This window comes from Alligator sinensis, unplaced genomic scaffold (assembly GCF_000455745.1).
Source record: "Alligator sinensis unplaced genomic scaffold, ASM45574v1 scaffold651_1, whole genome shotgun sequence".
Classification (NCBI taxonomy): Eukaryota; Metazoa; Chordata; order Crocodylia; family Alligatoridae; genus Alligator; species Alligator sinensis.
In genome coordinates this window covers 1,453,924-1,470,285 of record NW_005842014.1, presented here as the reverse complement: position 1 = coordinate 1,470,285, position 16,362 = coordinate 1,453,924, and the positions used below count along the sequence as shown (strand labels likewise).

At 48.2% G+C, this 16,362-nt stretch overlaps 1 protein-coding gene across 1 annotated transcript in view; it reads left to right on the top strand.

Moving 5' to 3' along the window:
* The first annotated feature begins 60 nt into the window (after positions 1-60).
* The window catches only part of ST3GAL1 (ST3 beta-galactoside alpha-2,3-sialyltransferase 1), a 121,247-nt gene continuing 104,945 nt past the window's right edge, over positions 61-16,362 (top strand). Inside the window, exon 1 of the mRNA XM_025202080.1 lies at positions 61-216. The gene's annotated coding sequence lies outside the window, so the exon portion shown is untranslated. The remainder of the gene's footprint in view (positions 217-16,362) is intronic.

Genomic DNA, 16,362 nt, shown 5'->3' with positions numbered 1-16,362 from the left:
CCCCGAGGCGGAGAGCGGCGCCGCGGGGCTGCTTCCCTCCCGCCCAGGCAGGGGTTATGTCCAGGCGCGGTGTTGCAAGAATAGCGCTGCCCGGTCCGTGCCCGGCGTTGTCAAGCGAGGGAAGGGCTCTGCGTGCTGGACCCGGCACCCAGAGCGCCCCTTGCCTGGACAGTGCGCTCCGAGCCGGTTTCGGGAGCCCTTTCGGGTGAGAGAGAGGTACGGGGTAAACCGAGCTAGCCCAACTCCAAATAGCCTTTTTGCTGCAAGCGGGGATTTGGAAACTAAGTGCCTGCCAACTTTTGGGGTGGGGGGGTTGGCTTTTGAAGTGGGAGGGAGCAAGTAACAGATAGCCAACCGATCGCTGCCCTGTGCATGTCTTATCATTGCATGTTAAGATGCTTTGCTACACATAGCGCATGTTGGGGATGTGGCACGGGATCGATTCCTGTCAATTTTAAAGCAGATGGATGGACAGATGCGAGCGTACGTATTTACTGGCTAGCGCACCTAGAATATCTCGCTGGGATCCTTTGACCCCAGCTGACGTCCTGCCCCTGGGGCGGGGGGTTGGACTTGATGATCTCCCGAGGTCCCTTCCAGCCCGAATGTCTATGAAAGATGCCTTCATATGACTTTTTTGAAACACACATAGACCCAATAAAGTGACTCATTCATATAGTAGCATGCTCTTTAAAAGTCTAAATTACATATTTGCACTTTTTTTTTAAAAAAGGAGAGAAAAGAGCTACCTAATTATATCTCTGAAAGAGTGGACGGATGACAAATCTCTTAATCTTTTAGGTCAATAATTCTTTATGAGCTCCAAAAATAGCGTTTTAAAACAAGGAAATTAAACTTCAGCCGAGAAAAGAAGACAGGAAGCGCAAGGATAAAATGTCCCTCTTAGTTTAGTTTCTTTTCCTTCCCCCCCCTTTTCCATTCTCCTGAGCTTGTTTATATAACGACGTGTCTCCTAAAGATGAAGAGCCACCTTTTAACTGTAAATTTCTTGCCTTTTGGCAGTTGAGAGCACATGCAATTAGCTGACTGCTTCTCTGCATCTTATTTACATGGTTATAGCTGAGGGGGTGGCTTTGTTAGGCATCTGCTTTGGAATATCTTGACTCCTTACAATTAGTTTTGCGCATTGGCAATGAGGGCCCACGTCTATGCAAACAGACAAATTGAGCTGTCCTTTGCTTTGGGGCCTGGTCAGCTCACTACAGTCGCAGAAGGAGCCAAAGGGGGAGGTTAGTACCTGTACAGAATGACTGTTGTGTGAAAGAAGGTTAGGATTATCCCTGGGGTACTTTACAAATCTTCCCCCATACAGGGCCTTTGGTTGGCAGGTTTTATCAGTCTGCAACAACAACAACAAAAAACCTGCCTAAGAATTTCTCTCTCCCTCTCCTCCCTTCCCTGGCTTAAAATTGGTTAGAATAAAGTTCAAACTTAATTTAGTGGGGCAGGGAGGATTGCGTGGGATGTCTGGGGAGTCTGGAGAGAAGTGAAAAGTATCAGGCATAGCAAAGTGTTAGATGCCAAGTTCACAGAATCACAGAAAAGTAGAGCTGGAAGGGACCGCTGGAAATAAACCCACCCGCCACAGGCAGGATCATCCCTAGCCAAACCTTTCCATACAAATCTAACCTATTAGCAAAACTAGAGGCAACCCTGACATGGCCACGAGGCATATAACACCCGGACCTGCCACAAGTAAAACGGGGAGGGGGGGGATAACAGTAGCCAATGCCCTGCTGCTGCAGGGGTTGTTACAATACACTGGAGGGATCCAAAGCGGAGGACCATGCCCACTCCTGGCAAAACCTCCCAGTTTTGGGATAAAAAGCCTTCCTGATGCCAAATATGGCAATTTGCTTGACCTGGAGCAAAGGGGCAAGATCCTCGAGCTAGTCCCAGCAGGAGCATTGGGACACCCCAGTCAAAATCCTCTGCAGCCACCATCCAGTGCTTCTGAGGAAGGTGTTGGGGTGAACAAACCCCCTAATCATGTAGCAGCAATTGTGGGGAGGGGGAGGCAGGGATCTAATTTCTTCCCAGCCCCATGTGGCAGCAGTGAAGCCCAGAAGCATGGGAAATGCTCCTGGGAGAACATGAACAAGGCTGTGCCAGGTCATCCCTGACTGATGCTTGCGCAGCCTTCTTGAACACCTCCACTGTCGAAGAGTCCATGCTTTCCTAGGCAGCCTATTCTGCTGCCTCTTACAACAGTGGAGAGGGGTTTTGTGGGTCCCCCCCACCCTTGATAGCCAAGCTAAACCTACTTTGCTGCAGCCTTAAGCCATAGGTCTGTGTTCTGCACTAGAAGAGAAAGACGAGGGAAACCACCTTTTATGGCAGCCCTTCAGATATTTGAAGACTTGCTGTCACATCCCCTCTTACGCCTGTTCAGCTTGCAGAAAAGATGTAATTTCCTTTGATCTCTTGTATGACGTGCCTTCCAAGCCCTTTTGTCATTTTTGTTGCCTGCCTCTGGACACTCTCTATCTTCTCTATGTCATTTTTAAAATGTAGAGTGCAAAATTGCACAGAATAATCTAGGTGAGGTCTAACCAGTGCTTCCCTGCTCAGTGCTATCGCCTCCCGTGTCTGGTAGCTAATGCTTCTATTGATGCAGCCCAAAACTGCATTGGCCTTTTGTGCAACTGCATCATGCTACAGACCTCTACTGAGTCTGTGATCCACAAAGACTCTTAAATCCTTCTCCATAGTGCTGCCACCCAGCTAGGTAGTGCCAGTTATATATATTTTTGTATTTGTGTTTTTAATTATTCTTCCCATGTTGCAGTGCCTTTCATTTGTCAGCACTGAACTTCATCTTGTTAGCTCCAGCCCAGTTTTCCAGTCTTTTTAAGATCCTTTTGAACTGCACTCTTGTCCACCAGCATGTTTGCAGTACTTCCCAGTTTCATGTCATCTGCAAACTTGCAGCATCCAAGTAATTTAAGAAACATGTTGAACAGCACTGGGCCCAAGACGGGTCCCTGCAGGACTCCACTTGAAACCTCCTGCCATTCTGACATGGATTCATTTTATACATACCTTTTTTGCTTGTGGCTATTGAGCCATGTGTCTATTCACCTTACAGTAGTTTGTCTATCCCACCTTTCTCCAGATTGTTTGAGAAGGTTAGAAGGTTATATAGGGCAAAGTTGTGGGACACGGGCAAGGTACTAAAAGACTGGAAAAAGGACTCCATCAAAAGTCCAGGAACACCAGGTTCATAACATTATCTTTATCCACCCTAGTAGTTTCTTCATCAAAGAAGATCAAAATTGTTTGGCATGATTTGTTCTTGGTAAATCCACTGTAACTGCTTTTGATCAGCTTTCCCTTATCCAGATGCTTGCAAATGAACATCCTTTTATAATATGCTCCATTAAATTCCTGGGTATTGTGATGCTAACCAGTCTGTAGCTCTCCGGTTACTCCTCTGCTTTATTGTAGGAGCGACACGGCATTGGACCTTTTCCAGTCCTCTAGTACCTTGCCGGGTCCCACAACTTCGTAAATGTTACTGCCGAGGGCTCTGAGATCTCTGCCAGTTCCTTCAGTACTCCGGGGTGAGGTTTATCAGGTCCTGCTGACTTGAATTCATTCAGACACACTCCCCAACCTGTTGTCTTTCCCTCAGTTTGTTCCCTTCCTCCTGCAAGTCCCGGTATCTTTCTTTGATGTACCCATCCTTCCATTGCCTGTGTGCTTTCCTTCTGCGTTTGAAGTAAATGCATACTAGAAGCTCCGTATGCATCCACATTTGTCTCTTAACATCCTCCTTGTGTGTCTGTCGAATCGGAACGGTTTCTTGTTGGGCTTCCAATATTGTGCTTGCCTCCTGGGCACTTTTATCCTTCAGGTTCTCTTCTCATTGTTGGTTAGTGAGTTTTCATTCTCATGGTAAAAGCTCAATAGTTATCACGCTGTTAAATCTTGAGCGGACCCAAGGTGCTTGTCCAAGTGGCTGAATAAAGTCAGTTCTGCATTCCTAGAGCCCTTGGGTGACCTAATGTAGCTCATCTTGGGCTCCTATAGAAGGAAAAAACATTAATCAGGGATCTTAGATTTCATAGATCTGTGTTGGTTTTCTCTGTTTAAAGATCACAAATTCTCTAATACCCCCCCCCCCACACACACACAAATTCTGTTTTAAGATGCCACCCCCATCCATGTTTTTTCCATGATTTTAAAATGAAACACCACTATATATGTGTATGTGTATGGGGCCCAGGCTGGTGAGAGCATGACTTGGCCCTGGCAGGAGCAGGTAAAGTTCAACGTCATGTGGAGCACTGGGGGTGGGGGAGCAGCTGGGGGCCAAATTTGGCCCACCCCTGCTCTGGACACTTCCAAATAGTATTCTTGAAGATAGTGTTGAGCAAAAAATTTCTTAGAACTAAAGAAATAACAGCAACTCTGCTTCTCAATTAGTGAATATAAAGTGCTATTAATCCTTCTGCTCTACTTGGTGGAGCTTTGTAATGGTAATTGTCTGGAGAGTTTTAGATGAAGATGCTCATGGTTTTGCTTTTTTATTTCTGCCTCTTTGCTCCCTGAAGCCCCTACTCTTATTCATACTGTAAAAAAAATTCTTAAAAAAAGACGCAAACCGCTCACTGGTGTCGAGGAAGCAGCATGCACAAGACTCTCTCTGCTCGTGGTGCAAGATGTTCTCCGCTGTGTCTTGCAGAACAAAGAGGAGTGACTGGATGTAGTAGAAAAGAGCATGCTGCCCTTTCTGCTGAATCCAGGGCAGTGCTCCTCTCTTTGTAGGATAGACTATCAAAAGAACAGGAGAGACCAGTTAAAGTAATATGGTGGCACGCATGCAGTTAGAGAGAAATCTGGACACGCTCTTGCCTTTCCATAAAAGGGGAAAAAAGCCACAGTAAATTTAAACACATTGCTTCTCTCTTTAGAGAGACAAACAGACCCTGGTCCCCTTGCATCATGCTTTTAAGGATGCACTAATGAATCTGGAGGGTATCGGTTCAGTTAGGCTATGAATTTCACAGTAACGAAGAAATGGCTGTAAACTAACTCAAATTTAGCTGTGGAAAGGAAAGGAGCACAGAGCCTAAGTGCCCAATATGATGCAGGCAAACAGAATGAGCCTGAAACCTTCAAGACTGTACTAGGAACACCCCCAGAGGATGTCCCAAATAAACATCTTGATAGATCTGATGAAGAAGATCCCCCGGCTTTGACCTCTCATGATGCTCATGAGCAACTCTAAACCATATCCGCACAAACCATGAGAGATGCGGATACTTGATGCACAAATGGAAAATTAAAAACTCTCCAGTGTGCAACTGTGGTCACCCAGAACAGACCATGGAACGTGTAACGACTCAGTGCCCAGTCCATAAATACGAAGGAGTTATCACAGTGATACACTCTGCTCCTGGCACAATTGTCTGGTTCAACCTAAAGGGAAAATTATAGTTGCTGTTCTGTATCTACATCTCCCATACGAAAGAAGAAGACCCAAGAGGAGCTCTGGTTTGAAAGTACTCTTGTTGAGTTTGCAGCTTCTTACCTAGTTCAGTTAGATGTTCAGCACAGGCCAAACTTGGACATGAATGGGTTTGCACCCTTTCTTGCACAGCCTCATTACCTGATTACACAAGGGCTCCTAACTTCCTGGAGAGGGCAGCTGATAGCAAAAGGAGGGCAGCTTTGTCCTCCAACCTAAGATTTACTGAGCCCTGAAGAAGTGTATAACTTTCACTTAAGTGGGGTGACTAATATGAAGAAATGGATTTGTATATATTTAAAGTGTGTGCTTTTATTACATCAATCTTACTTCCTCTTATGCAGCTAGTTTGCAATGCTAGCTGTCGCTCCAGATAAGTTCTGAGTAAGGCTCTGTGCTGCCAACAGGTGAAAGTCTACACCGACTATAGCAAAATGCTGTTGTAATTAGATGCCTTAACACCCCAGAATGGAATTGGTGACCATATTTTGAGTACATTATTTTCATGTTAGCAAACTGCTAGACAGAACCAGCAAATGAGTTCTGCGGATCAGTTTCTATTACACTTTACCTTAGCCCACAGGGAATGCACATGTCTAACATCTGTCATGCTTGCATTCTCTGTATGTTTGTGGACTGTTCTGTCTATATGATAAGGAACCGGACATGTTGCTGTATGCCTGTTGGCAATCAGGATCAAAGAGACGCAGGTCTCGCGCAAGCAGGATTCGGTGAGCTCATGAAGGTCTTATGGGTCCTGGATTCTAGTAGTAGTTTCTTACCCAAATTGCCTTGTAAGCATTGTTGAAATGACAAGCCAAGCAGTGTCTCTCTGACATTCTCCCCGCCCCATCTGCATCCAAATGCAGAGAGTGAATCTAATTCTCTTTCTGCCTGACTAGAGGAGAAACTGCATAGTAAAGTCATTCTGAAAAGCATTGGATAGTTTGGCTTGTGTGGGGTTTTTGTTTTAAACTGCAAGTCGACTTGAACTGCCTTGGCATTGAGGTACTGAGCAGGTTCTTGGGAGATCTGGATTCAATTTTGAGCTTAGCTGGGGACTTTGTGTGACTGGGAAAGCCAATTAACCTTTTGTGCTTCAGTTCCCAAGTGATAAGATGGATGGAATGAGACCTGTCTTGCCTATTTAGACTGCAAGCTCTCTGTGGCCGGGGTGCCTGTCTCCTACATGGTTTGCACTGCATCTATTGTAATGGGGTCTGGATCCCACTCAAGTCTTTTGAGCGTACTTGAAGAATGGAAGATGGCCTTTGATACTGCTGAATTGTCAGATGCTTCTATGCTCCTCAACCCTGCAATTCCCTGGCCATTATGTCGATGTCTCCTGAATACCATTCTGGCTGAAAATAATACATCTCACTTGAGACGGACTTCAGAGGCAACTACCAGTAAGGGCTGTTAAGATACCATGTGGCAAGACTGCAGAAAGTACTGCCCTGCAGAGAGTACTACCACTGCCTGTGTTTAGATCAGGGATGGGCAAAATAGGGCCCGTGGGCCAGATCCGGCCTTTCAACAGATTTGATCTGGCCTGCGGGTGGACGGCTGCCGACTAACTGGATCTGGCCTGCAGGTGGGATGGAAGTCCACATCTGGGCCCACAGCTGGGCCTCTGGGCTCCTGGTGAACTCTAGCTTCAGCGGGCTCTGGAGGGAGGGGGAAGCAGGGAAGGAGCTGGAGCAGGGGTAGAGAGAAGACAGATGGACAGAGAGAGCAAGAGACAGAGGCAGAGATGGAAATGGGCCTTGACAGGTCTCCAAAAGTCATTAAGTGGCCCTCCAGCCAAAATAATTGCCCATCCCTGGCTTAGATGGGCATTTAGCCCAAATAAGTACAGGATTAAACACCACTGAGAAATGTTAGGGCTGACTTGGGTCAAACATAAAAGGGCAAAAACTTTAATGGGTTTTGGATGGACCTGTATTCCTTGAGGATTAGCTGACACTTGTATTCAGCTTTATCCCCAGTAAAACTGACAGGGCGAGGGCTAAAGAAGATGCATGCTTTAGTGCTCCAATGCTACATTAGGACTCGTAGGCCTGGATACATTTCTAGCTTTATCACCACGTGCGTGTTCTTGGGCAGTTTGCTTAGGCAAGCTGCTTAATCTGTACCCTCATGGTCTGCGAACAGCCCTATCACACACACTTTATTTGTTCAGTTATTCCATAAAATTATCCAACTCTGCGTCCTTCCTGCCTTGCTTTCGAAAATGAGCCACCCATATCTGTGTACTTTATTCACCAATCTAGTAATTATGTTTTTATTGCCTTGTTACTGTAACAGAATGCCAGTTTGGTGCGTAGGTGTCTTCTCATAGACCTTAAATATGCTTGCCTCAAAAGTTCCCAACTCCCAGTGGTGGTGATACTTGCATCAGCTCTAGGGCTGCTCCAGGTCATGCTGCCTATGTCCGGTCTCTATAATGGTTGAAGATCTGGCAGGACGCAGTCTACTCCATGCTCTTGCATACCTCCCACCCATTCCTCCTTGCACCCTATCTGAAGGAGTGCTCACGGCATAAAGTTGCCCACGTGAGCTGTGTGCAGCCATGCAAAGCCGCCTATGCAGGAGTCATCCTTATCTGCTCCTTCAGGGTGGCTTAGCACACAATAGATAGCACTGTCGCAGAGGACCAGACCCCAGACATTTAGACTAAACTAAAGACCTGTTGTTGCCCTTGTACACAGACTAGCTAATTAAATTCCTGAACACTGACCTCATTAGTAAGCTAGTTTTTTTGTGTTTAATGTACTAAAGTTCTTTTTCTTAAAACGGAAAATGCACGAACAAAGGTGGTTACTCCCAAAGAGCAGTCAAACTGCTTAATCACTTTTCTTTTTAAAACTGGCCCCTGTAATCAATAAATTGCATCTATGTTTCTGAAATGCCCTTGATGCTGGCATGCCAGGGTACTCTAGCAGCTCAATAAAGAATACTATAATTGTACCAATTAAATCTGAAGGAGGTCTCTAGCCCATGGAGCCCTAACAGAACAGCAATGCCTACCTCCTAGTTACTAGATAAGAATTGGTTCAAATTCAATGCAAGCTGCACGCACCCAGATGTTGCCCACCTCTTGCCCCCGCCGCCCCTTTCAGAGGTGCTCTGTTGAACCGAGCACCTCGAAATTGAGGTAAACAGACGTGAAAAACACTTTGAAGCCAACACCCAAATCCAGTGAGATGATACAGCAGAGTTAGAACCGAAAACCAGTCGTCCGTAGCGGTAGCCTAAGAGTAATGCTGCCTGCTTTCACCCTACAACGGGCCGCAGTAGCAGCTGACGATGGGTGGTTGAACACAAGTATATGGGAAGGGGCAAGAGAAACTACTAGGTTCAGGTTGAACAAACTCATCATCAACAACCAGTCTCACTGGAGTCAAAATTACTTCTTTTTTTTGTTCAAATTTAAATCCTAAATATAGACGTAGTTAAAACAGAACACAGTAGCCTAAAACTAAGTCAAGTATAGATTCGATAATACTGTGATTTTTTTTCTTTTTAAATCAGAATTTTAAGTTCTTGAAACGTCAGCTCTTAGGTGCTCTTTGCCGAATTTGCGAATAATTTGGGTCCCTCAAATTCATTTTTTTTTCCCAGCAAGCTTTATCACAAATTGCTTCCTGATCCATAGTGTATTTGTTGCCTGTTTGTGAGGTCTTTTTTTAATGAGGAAAGGACCAGCTCTGTTACTCTATTTCATTTGGCTGAAATAGATCCTGTTAAATGAAGCAGATCAGCAGCGCTGGAGCGTGTTCTGGCACAGCAGATCCGCTTCATTAAGCAATACACATGCTGCCCATTTGTCGTGCAAGATCTGTGGGTAATGTGTTCCCTGGGAATCTCTGGGGTGTAGGTGAGGAAACCCAAGGTTATCTTGCAGAGACCCAGGAGACTGCACCAGAGCAGTACAGCCCCAGGGCTGGGGCTGCCAATGGACTGACTGGTGGCTCCAGCCCCAGGACTGCACTGGAGTGTCTATGGGCACCAACAAATCTCATATTGGGGAACCCCGGGAAGTGCTCCTAGGGATTCAGGGCTTCATCCTGAGTGCGCTGGGAATGGAAATGTCTGAGGTGCCCAGGACTGGGCCCCTGACACCCTGGGAGGGGCTGCCTGGGGTGGCTGGAGAGCATGAGCAGCTCCAAGCTTACCACTCTGCTGCCATAAGCCTTAGAGGCCTACCACAATAAAGTGGCACAAATGGATACCACCTACGTCACGGCCACAAATTTTGGGCACTTGGAGCATGACCAAGGGTATGGATGTCTGTTTGCTTGACCTTAGTGCTGCCACAATTTTTATGGGGCACAAAGCCAACATCTGTTTTTACCCTTAGTTTTCGTCTCTTGAAAAAACTCATTTCTTCACTCTTTCCCTTTCTGACCAAAACTAGATATGGAAAAACAGGAAGGGAGACCTCTAATGCTACCTGCTTCTTGGCAATTCCCACTCAGGCCTGCTTCTGTTTATCTGCTTGCTGAACTACCTGAAACATTTAAATATAACCCCTTCCAACCCTCTACCCCCTAACAAACCCTGCTTTTCTGTCTCTTGCATCTTCACCATTATAAGTTTCTGTAATACAAATCAAACAGTTCGCTGTGCATTAATATGAACATCTTGGCTTTGTAAAGACATTACAGTTTGGGGAGTTAGAGTGGTTTAAAAATGCCCCCCTCCCCCAGTCTAACTCAGTAATTAGATAGGTGCTGAGAGCCTGGTCTAAGGTAAGTCAGGGTAGGGGGAGAGACCGACAGGATCGGGGGGGGGCTAGCACGGCCCTGTGGGCGGGTGGCAGGGTCTGCAGGGAGGGGTTGGTTGAGGGGTCAGGGGGCTAGTGGGATCTGAGGAGGGTTTGGAGAGGCTCTCTGACCTCGCCAACCCCCTGGTATCATCGAACCACCCCTGATCCCACAAACCGCTCCAGGGCCCAGTTTTACCAGCATTCACTGATGCTGGGAGCCCAATTTGAAGCTAGCCGGGGAAGGGCGGGTGCAGATCAGTGGAGCTGGCAGCTTCACGGGCAGGAGGGGGTTGGTGAGAATCGGGAGGGCTCTCTTCCCTACCCCCACTCGGACCAGGGTCTGTTTTTAGCTCTTCCCCTGCCCCCCCACCAGCAAACCAAGCCACCCCTTCCCTCCCCCCTACCCGACTTACTTTGATTGGCATCTGGCACCAGCAAATGCCAGAGTAGCCCAGTGCCCGGGGGGGGGGAGGGTTGCAGCTAGGAAAAGCGCAGCCCTGGGGCTGAAGCCAGCAGCTGGGCTTTCCCAGATGCAGCACCGCACTCACAGTGCCTACAGAAGGTCAGGTAGATCGGTGTAACTGTACCTGTTCTGAATTAGTGCACCTCCGGGGCACAGCTACATTTGATGAGGTCGGCCCTTTTTTGACCAGTCTAATCTTCCTGGACCTTCTGTACAGTTCTTGCTTGGATCAACCTAACTAAGGATCTAAGTGTAAGGTCTACACATGGGTAAACTAGGCTAGGGATCCACTCTCCCCTAACCTCCCTGAGCACCTGCACTTGCCCCTTAAGAGCAGCAAGTTAAATCCTCCGCGTTTGTCCACAGGAAATAGCCTCAGCTAGAAGGCAGGATGTGGTATTGGCACATTGATAGTGCTAATAACTGTTGCTGCAAAACTGGTGAAAACCCTGCTAGCTGCTTCTCTGCAGAGCTTGCTGTGTTTAAAGACACTGCAAGTGCAAGGAGAACGTCGTACCAGGCAGGCGCGTTCTAAAATGACCAGATTATATGAGGAAAGCTCTCTCTTGTCCAGGAGGAAGAGGGAGTTTTAAAATGCAGACCGGCTCTCTTTAATGACCTCCATCGAAGTGGGAACATCTCAAATGCCACAATTGATATCCCAGAGGTTGTGCTCCTGTTCCTGCTTTGTGAATATTGTTATTCCTCTTTTGACTCCCTTTCATGAGCTGATCTAACTTGTGGGCTGCCCGTGGGCTCATTTGGCCCAGCAGCAGTTAGCTGAGGTTTGTGCAGTCCCGGGCTGCCAGCGAAGTAGAGGAAGCTTTTGCATGCAACATCTCAGGTGAAACTTTCCCTTTTAATGCCCTTTGGGTGCAGTCACGGTTCTGTGTTGCTCCTTAGTCAACTGGCTGCACCATAGACGCTAGCAATGTGTAGCAGATCTCTGTCTAGCCTCTGGTGTCTTTCTCTTTCTTTTCTTCTTTATTCCCCTTCTTCCCCCCACCACTCTCTGCCACATATCTAAACCTTTACATCCCTGAACGGCAGTAGTACTGAGGGCTGGGTCAGACAGATGCAGAAATTCACAGCTATCGCCCACCCCTCTGGCCATCTCAGTCAGTTGTCTTTAGGGTGTGATTTAGTACAGTGGTTTTTTGGAGTACCTTTTTGGACTCGAGGCCCCCCCCTCCCTCCCGCCCTGCCAGTGCCCCTCACTCCTGACCTCCAGCCCCTCAATGTATGTATGTGGATGTGTGTGTATATGTATATATATATTAAAAAAAAGCCACCTCTGTCCATCTATCTGTAACGCTCCAGGCCAATTGCGCGTGTGCAGCCCGGAGCAGACAGGCGGAGGTGGAGGTGGGGCCAAGGTGGGCAGGGCCAGGCTGTGCCTACTACGGGGACCGGCCGTCATACGGGGGCATGGCTTGCGACTGGGGGTGGGGTGTGGCGCACCATCACAGGGTGCCACGAGGGGAGAGGGCGGGGGACACGGGCAGCACCCATCAAATGCAGCACATGGTTGCAGGGCAGGGCATGTCCCCTGTGCACGCTTCCTATGGGGCACCCTGCAACCATGCACCATGCCGCTCCCCACACCAGGAGCACCCATCTGCTGCGGGTGGCGGGGTGCATGGGTATGTGTGTGGGGGGAGGGGTGGTTGGGTGTGCGTGGGGAGCATGTCATGTGCCTGGGTGTGTGTGGGTGGCGTGTGCCATATGCCTGGGTGTGTGTGGGCAACGTGTTATGCCTGGGTGTGTGTGGGCGGCGTGTGTCATGTGCCTGGGTGGGTGGGTGTGGTGTGTGGTTGGATGGGTGGGTGTCTGGGGAGGGGCATATGGGGCCGGACATGGAGCAGGGGCCAAGGGCAGTTGCGTGCAGTGGATGTGGGGCGGTGGCGCTCTGTCCCTGCTGCTTGGCTGTCGTTCTTGACGGGCACTTTGCTAGTGTCTATATGTATATGTATGGATCTGTGTGTGTGTGTGTGTGTGTGTGTATATAGGGGTGTTTTAATCCCGGAAAAATGTGGACTTTGGTTTGGTTTTGTTTTTAAATCAGAAAATTTAGGATTTTTTTTAATCGGCGAAAAGCAGGATCCCTGCTCATCAAACATCCCGCTGAACTGCCATACTCCAGCATAACATTTAGAAGTAGTAGTATCAAACATCAGGGATGCCAAGACTGGATTTCATCTGTATTATAGACACCAAGGAATGTCAAGTCAAGCTGTTGTGTCTGCCCCCACTCTCCCCCCCCCAGGGCCTGAGCGGGGGATCTTCAAACCAAAACTAGATGGTAAAAAGTAAAGGCAAAGACAGAAGATCTATCTCGTTGCTCTTAAGGAGCAGGCACGGCTGTTTAGGGGAGTTTAGATCTCTTTAAAGACAGAAGTAGTAACCCCTCTATAGGGACCTGCAAGCTGCGCTTGTCAGATTGTCTGTCGTGTTAGCCGTTTTCTCCCCTTGGTGATTCTTCTTCTTGTGCTGCAAGAGAAGGGACACGTGTGATATAGTCGCTACTCCTTCTGTAGCAGTTCAGGCTTTGGACAAGTGCGTTCCACATCAATGCAACGTAGCCGCTCACTTGTTGTGATGGTCAGAACAGACTATTTATTCTCATAGGCCTCAGGGTTGTTCACTGTGAATTAAAAATACTGAGACTCAAAGCATTGGGGGACAGGGTCATTAACAGTGAGACCTTATCTTCAGCAGCAGCAGCACACCTATCTTGTATAGCATGCTGCTGCTATCTCCTGGAACACAACTGTGTTGCCACCTCAATCGTCTACTCCATTTATCTCAACTAGACACTGATGTATGAACACAGAGATGCACAGAAGCTGTGTGGTAGGCAATAGGCGTAATAGGAGTAAGCCCCTTAACTATGGTCTGTGAAAGAACTTGCTCCGGGACCTGGATATTGCAGTTGTCATGGTCATAGTTGTGTGCAGGCACCAATGCCTAAGCCCATAGCCGCGGCATCAATAAGGTACAGGTTACTAAGGTTAAAACTGACCCATTTGCTTATGCATGTGTATGGAAAAGAGGGACCATGCTGAGCTGTTTTATAGAATTCCTGCTTCTGGAGGGGCAGGATTTAGCACTTCAACCTCATGTCCTGGGCCTCACGCTATACTAGATGGCCGTACTTATAACAGCCTGGAAATGGAGAGCTGCTAACCAGTGTTGATCAGCTTGGGGAAGGGAGGTGCAGTCCTAATGCAATTTTTACTGTCCTAATGCCCTCTCTGGTCCTCCATAGGACATGGCAAACCTCAAACTATTAACATGGGGGAAGGGGGATGCCTGGAGAACAGGACTTGGAGGAACAGACTGGGGAATGGTAAACCAATGTTTAGTGCAAAATGGAGAAGAAATGAGTCTGCTTCTGGTTCTCTCAGCAGTGAGAATGGAAACTAATCCTGTTCAAATGACAGAGGAGCAAATATGTCAGCAGTTGACTCAGTGACACCCACTCAACAGCGTACCTGGTACTTCCAGGAAAGAGTTGAGACGGGAAGAGAAGAACCTATTATTATTATTATTACTAGCGAAGTGCTCATCAAGAATGACGGGCGGGTGGCGGGGACAGAGTGCCAACACCCACTGTCCCATGCTGCTGCCGCTACGCATCTAGCTGCACGCAACCCCCTCCAGCTCTTGTGTCCGGCCCTGTGCGCCTCCACTCAACACTTCAGATCTCTCTCTCACACACACACACACACACACATGCCGCACACGCCCCACCCCACAGCCATGTGCTGCAGCCAGTGGGCACTGCCCGCAGCCCCCTGCCCGTTCCCCTCGTGGCACCCAGTGGCGACGTGGGAAGAAGCATGTGAGCTGCGGGGAGCACCTGCTGCTGTAGCATGTGGGGCAGGGTGCGCCTTGCACGCAGCACCCTGCGGTCACTCACACTACCCCTCCCGTGTTTTGGTGCTCCCGGCACAGTGGGGTGGGAGCACATGGTGTCAGGGTGCCACACCGGGAGTGTGCATGGGGGATGTGCCCTGCCACCTGGTCACGTGCTGCATTCAGTGGGCACTGCCCGTGCCCCCCTGCCTGCTCCCCTCGGGGCACCCTGTGGTTGCGCGCCACATATTCTAGCCCCTGCGCATGGTGGCACGCCATACTCCCCGCCCCCCAGCCGCAAGCCACACCCCCGCATTGACCATTCCCCACAGTGGGGAGCACGGCCTGGCCCCATCTGCCTCAACCCCCACCTCTACCTCCACCTGTCCGTCTGTCTGTCCTACAGCTCCGGGCCGTACACACACAGTTGGCCTGGAGCATTACGGACAGACAGACGGACATGGTAAGGCTTTTATTATATTAGAATTTTTCTGTCCCTATGCAACATTAGAAACCTTGAGACAGGTTAACCCACTCTTTTCCTGCTAGTCTCGCTCCCCGCATTACCTCAATAATCAGACCTGGGCAAAATGGGTACAAGAGCAGAATGCATGTTACATCCAGTTTGCAGAGGTGCAGGGGACAGTTCAAGGTGGCACTGAATCAAGCTTTGTATCTTTGGTTTAGTCTTGTTAGGGCTTCCACAGTTCTTAGCATGATCTTCCTAAGCCCTACACCAAACAAACAGCGCTTGAATTAAGTAGACCCAAAGCATTTGTCCTTCACAGATGCAGTCAGTAAGCCCAGGATGTAGGGAGAAGGTAGCAGGAGAGGACTGGTGAATCATTTCTCCCCTTTGTTGGAGATGACAGAACTGGTAGGGATTTGTGGTAGCAATGGAGCAAAAAAAATGAAGGTAATAAATGCTTGCCTTGCAGTGATGCTAATATTACTGCTAATATTACAAGTAAGCTGCTAAGGAATCTCACTGTACTGGAGTTGTAAAGGGGGTGGTGATAAGCGGGGCTTGGAGCAAAGAAAACCTCACTGGGTTTGGGAAAAATTGTCCTGCTGTGAGTCTGTACCGCATTTTGAGGGGTTTAGCCCTGACCTTGGTACTTACCTGCCATGACGGATGGACAGAGGGACACCCCTTTCCTCCCCGCAGAAGAGCTTCCAGTATCTGAATCTCTAAGTGAGAGCCAAAGAAAGCTCAGAGCTGTCTGATGTAGATGGGGCTCTCCTGAGAGCTCCCTCCGTGACTGCCGTTTTGCCTGTGCAACCCCAGAAGTGACCTGGCCTGGGCAGTGCCGTGCCGGGTTTCTGCCTATCGCGTTTTACCTGCATTCCCACGTGCAGCTCCCAGAGACTCAGGGCTGTGTTTGTCATTCAGCAACAAGTAACAGATTTAGTGTGTTTATGGGTATGCTTTTCAAATGCACCAAAACTTAGGTAAAGGTTCAGTGAAAATGATTCCCCTTTCTGAAAGTGATCCCCTATGTCTAGGCAGTTTACCTTCAATAATCCCCTGTCTTGCAGATTTCCGTTTCTTTCTAAATCCACATCCCATACACCAAATCCACTATTTACCTATGCTACCCTATTATCTTTCCTTAGTATAAGAAAACTGTTGTGATTTAAGAAAACAAAAAGCCAGTTGCATTTCAACTTTTATAAATGCAGCCATAAAAAAAAACCAACCGTGTGATGTTGGCCAGATATCAGAAACAAAGTCCGTCATCTCTCTGGATTTGGAAATTTGATGTCTTACAAACC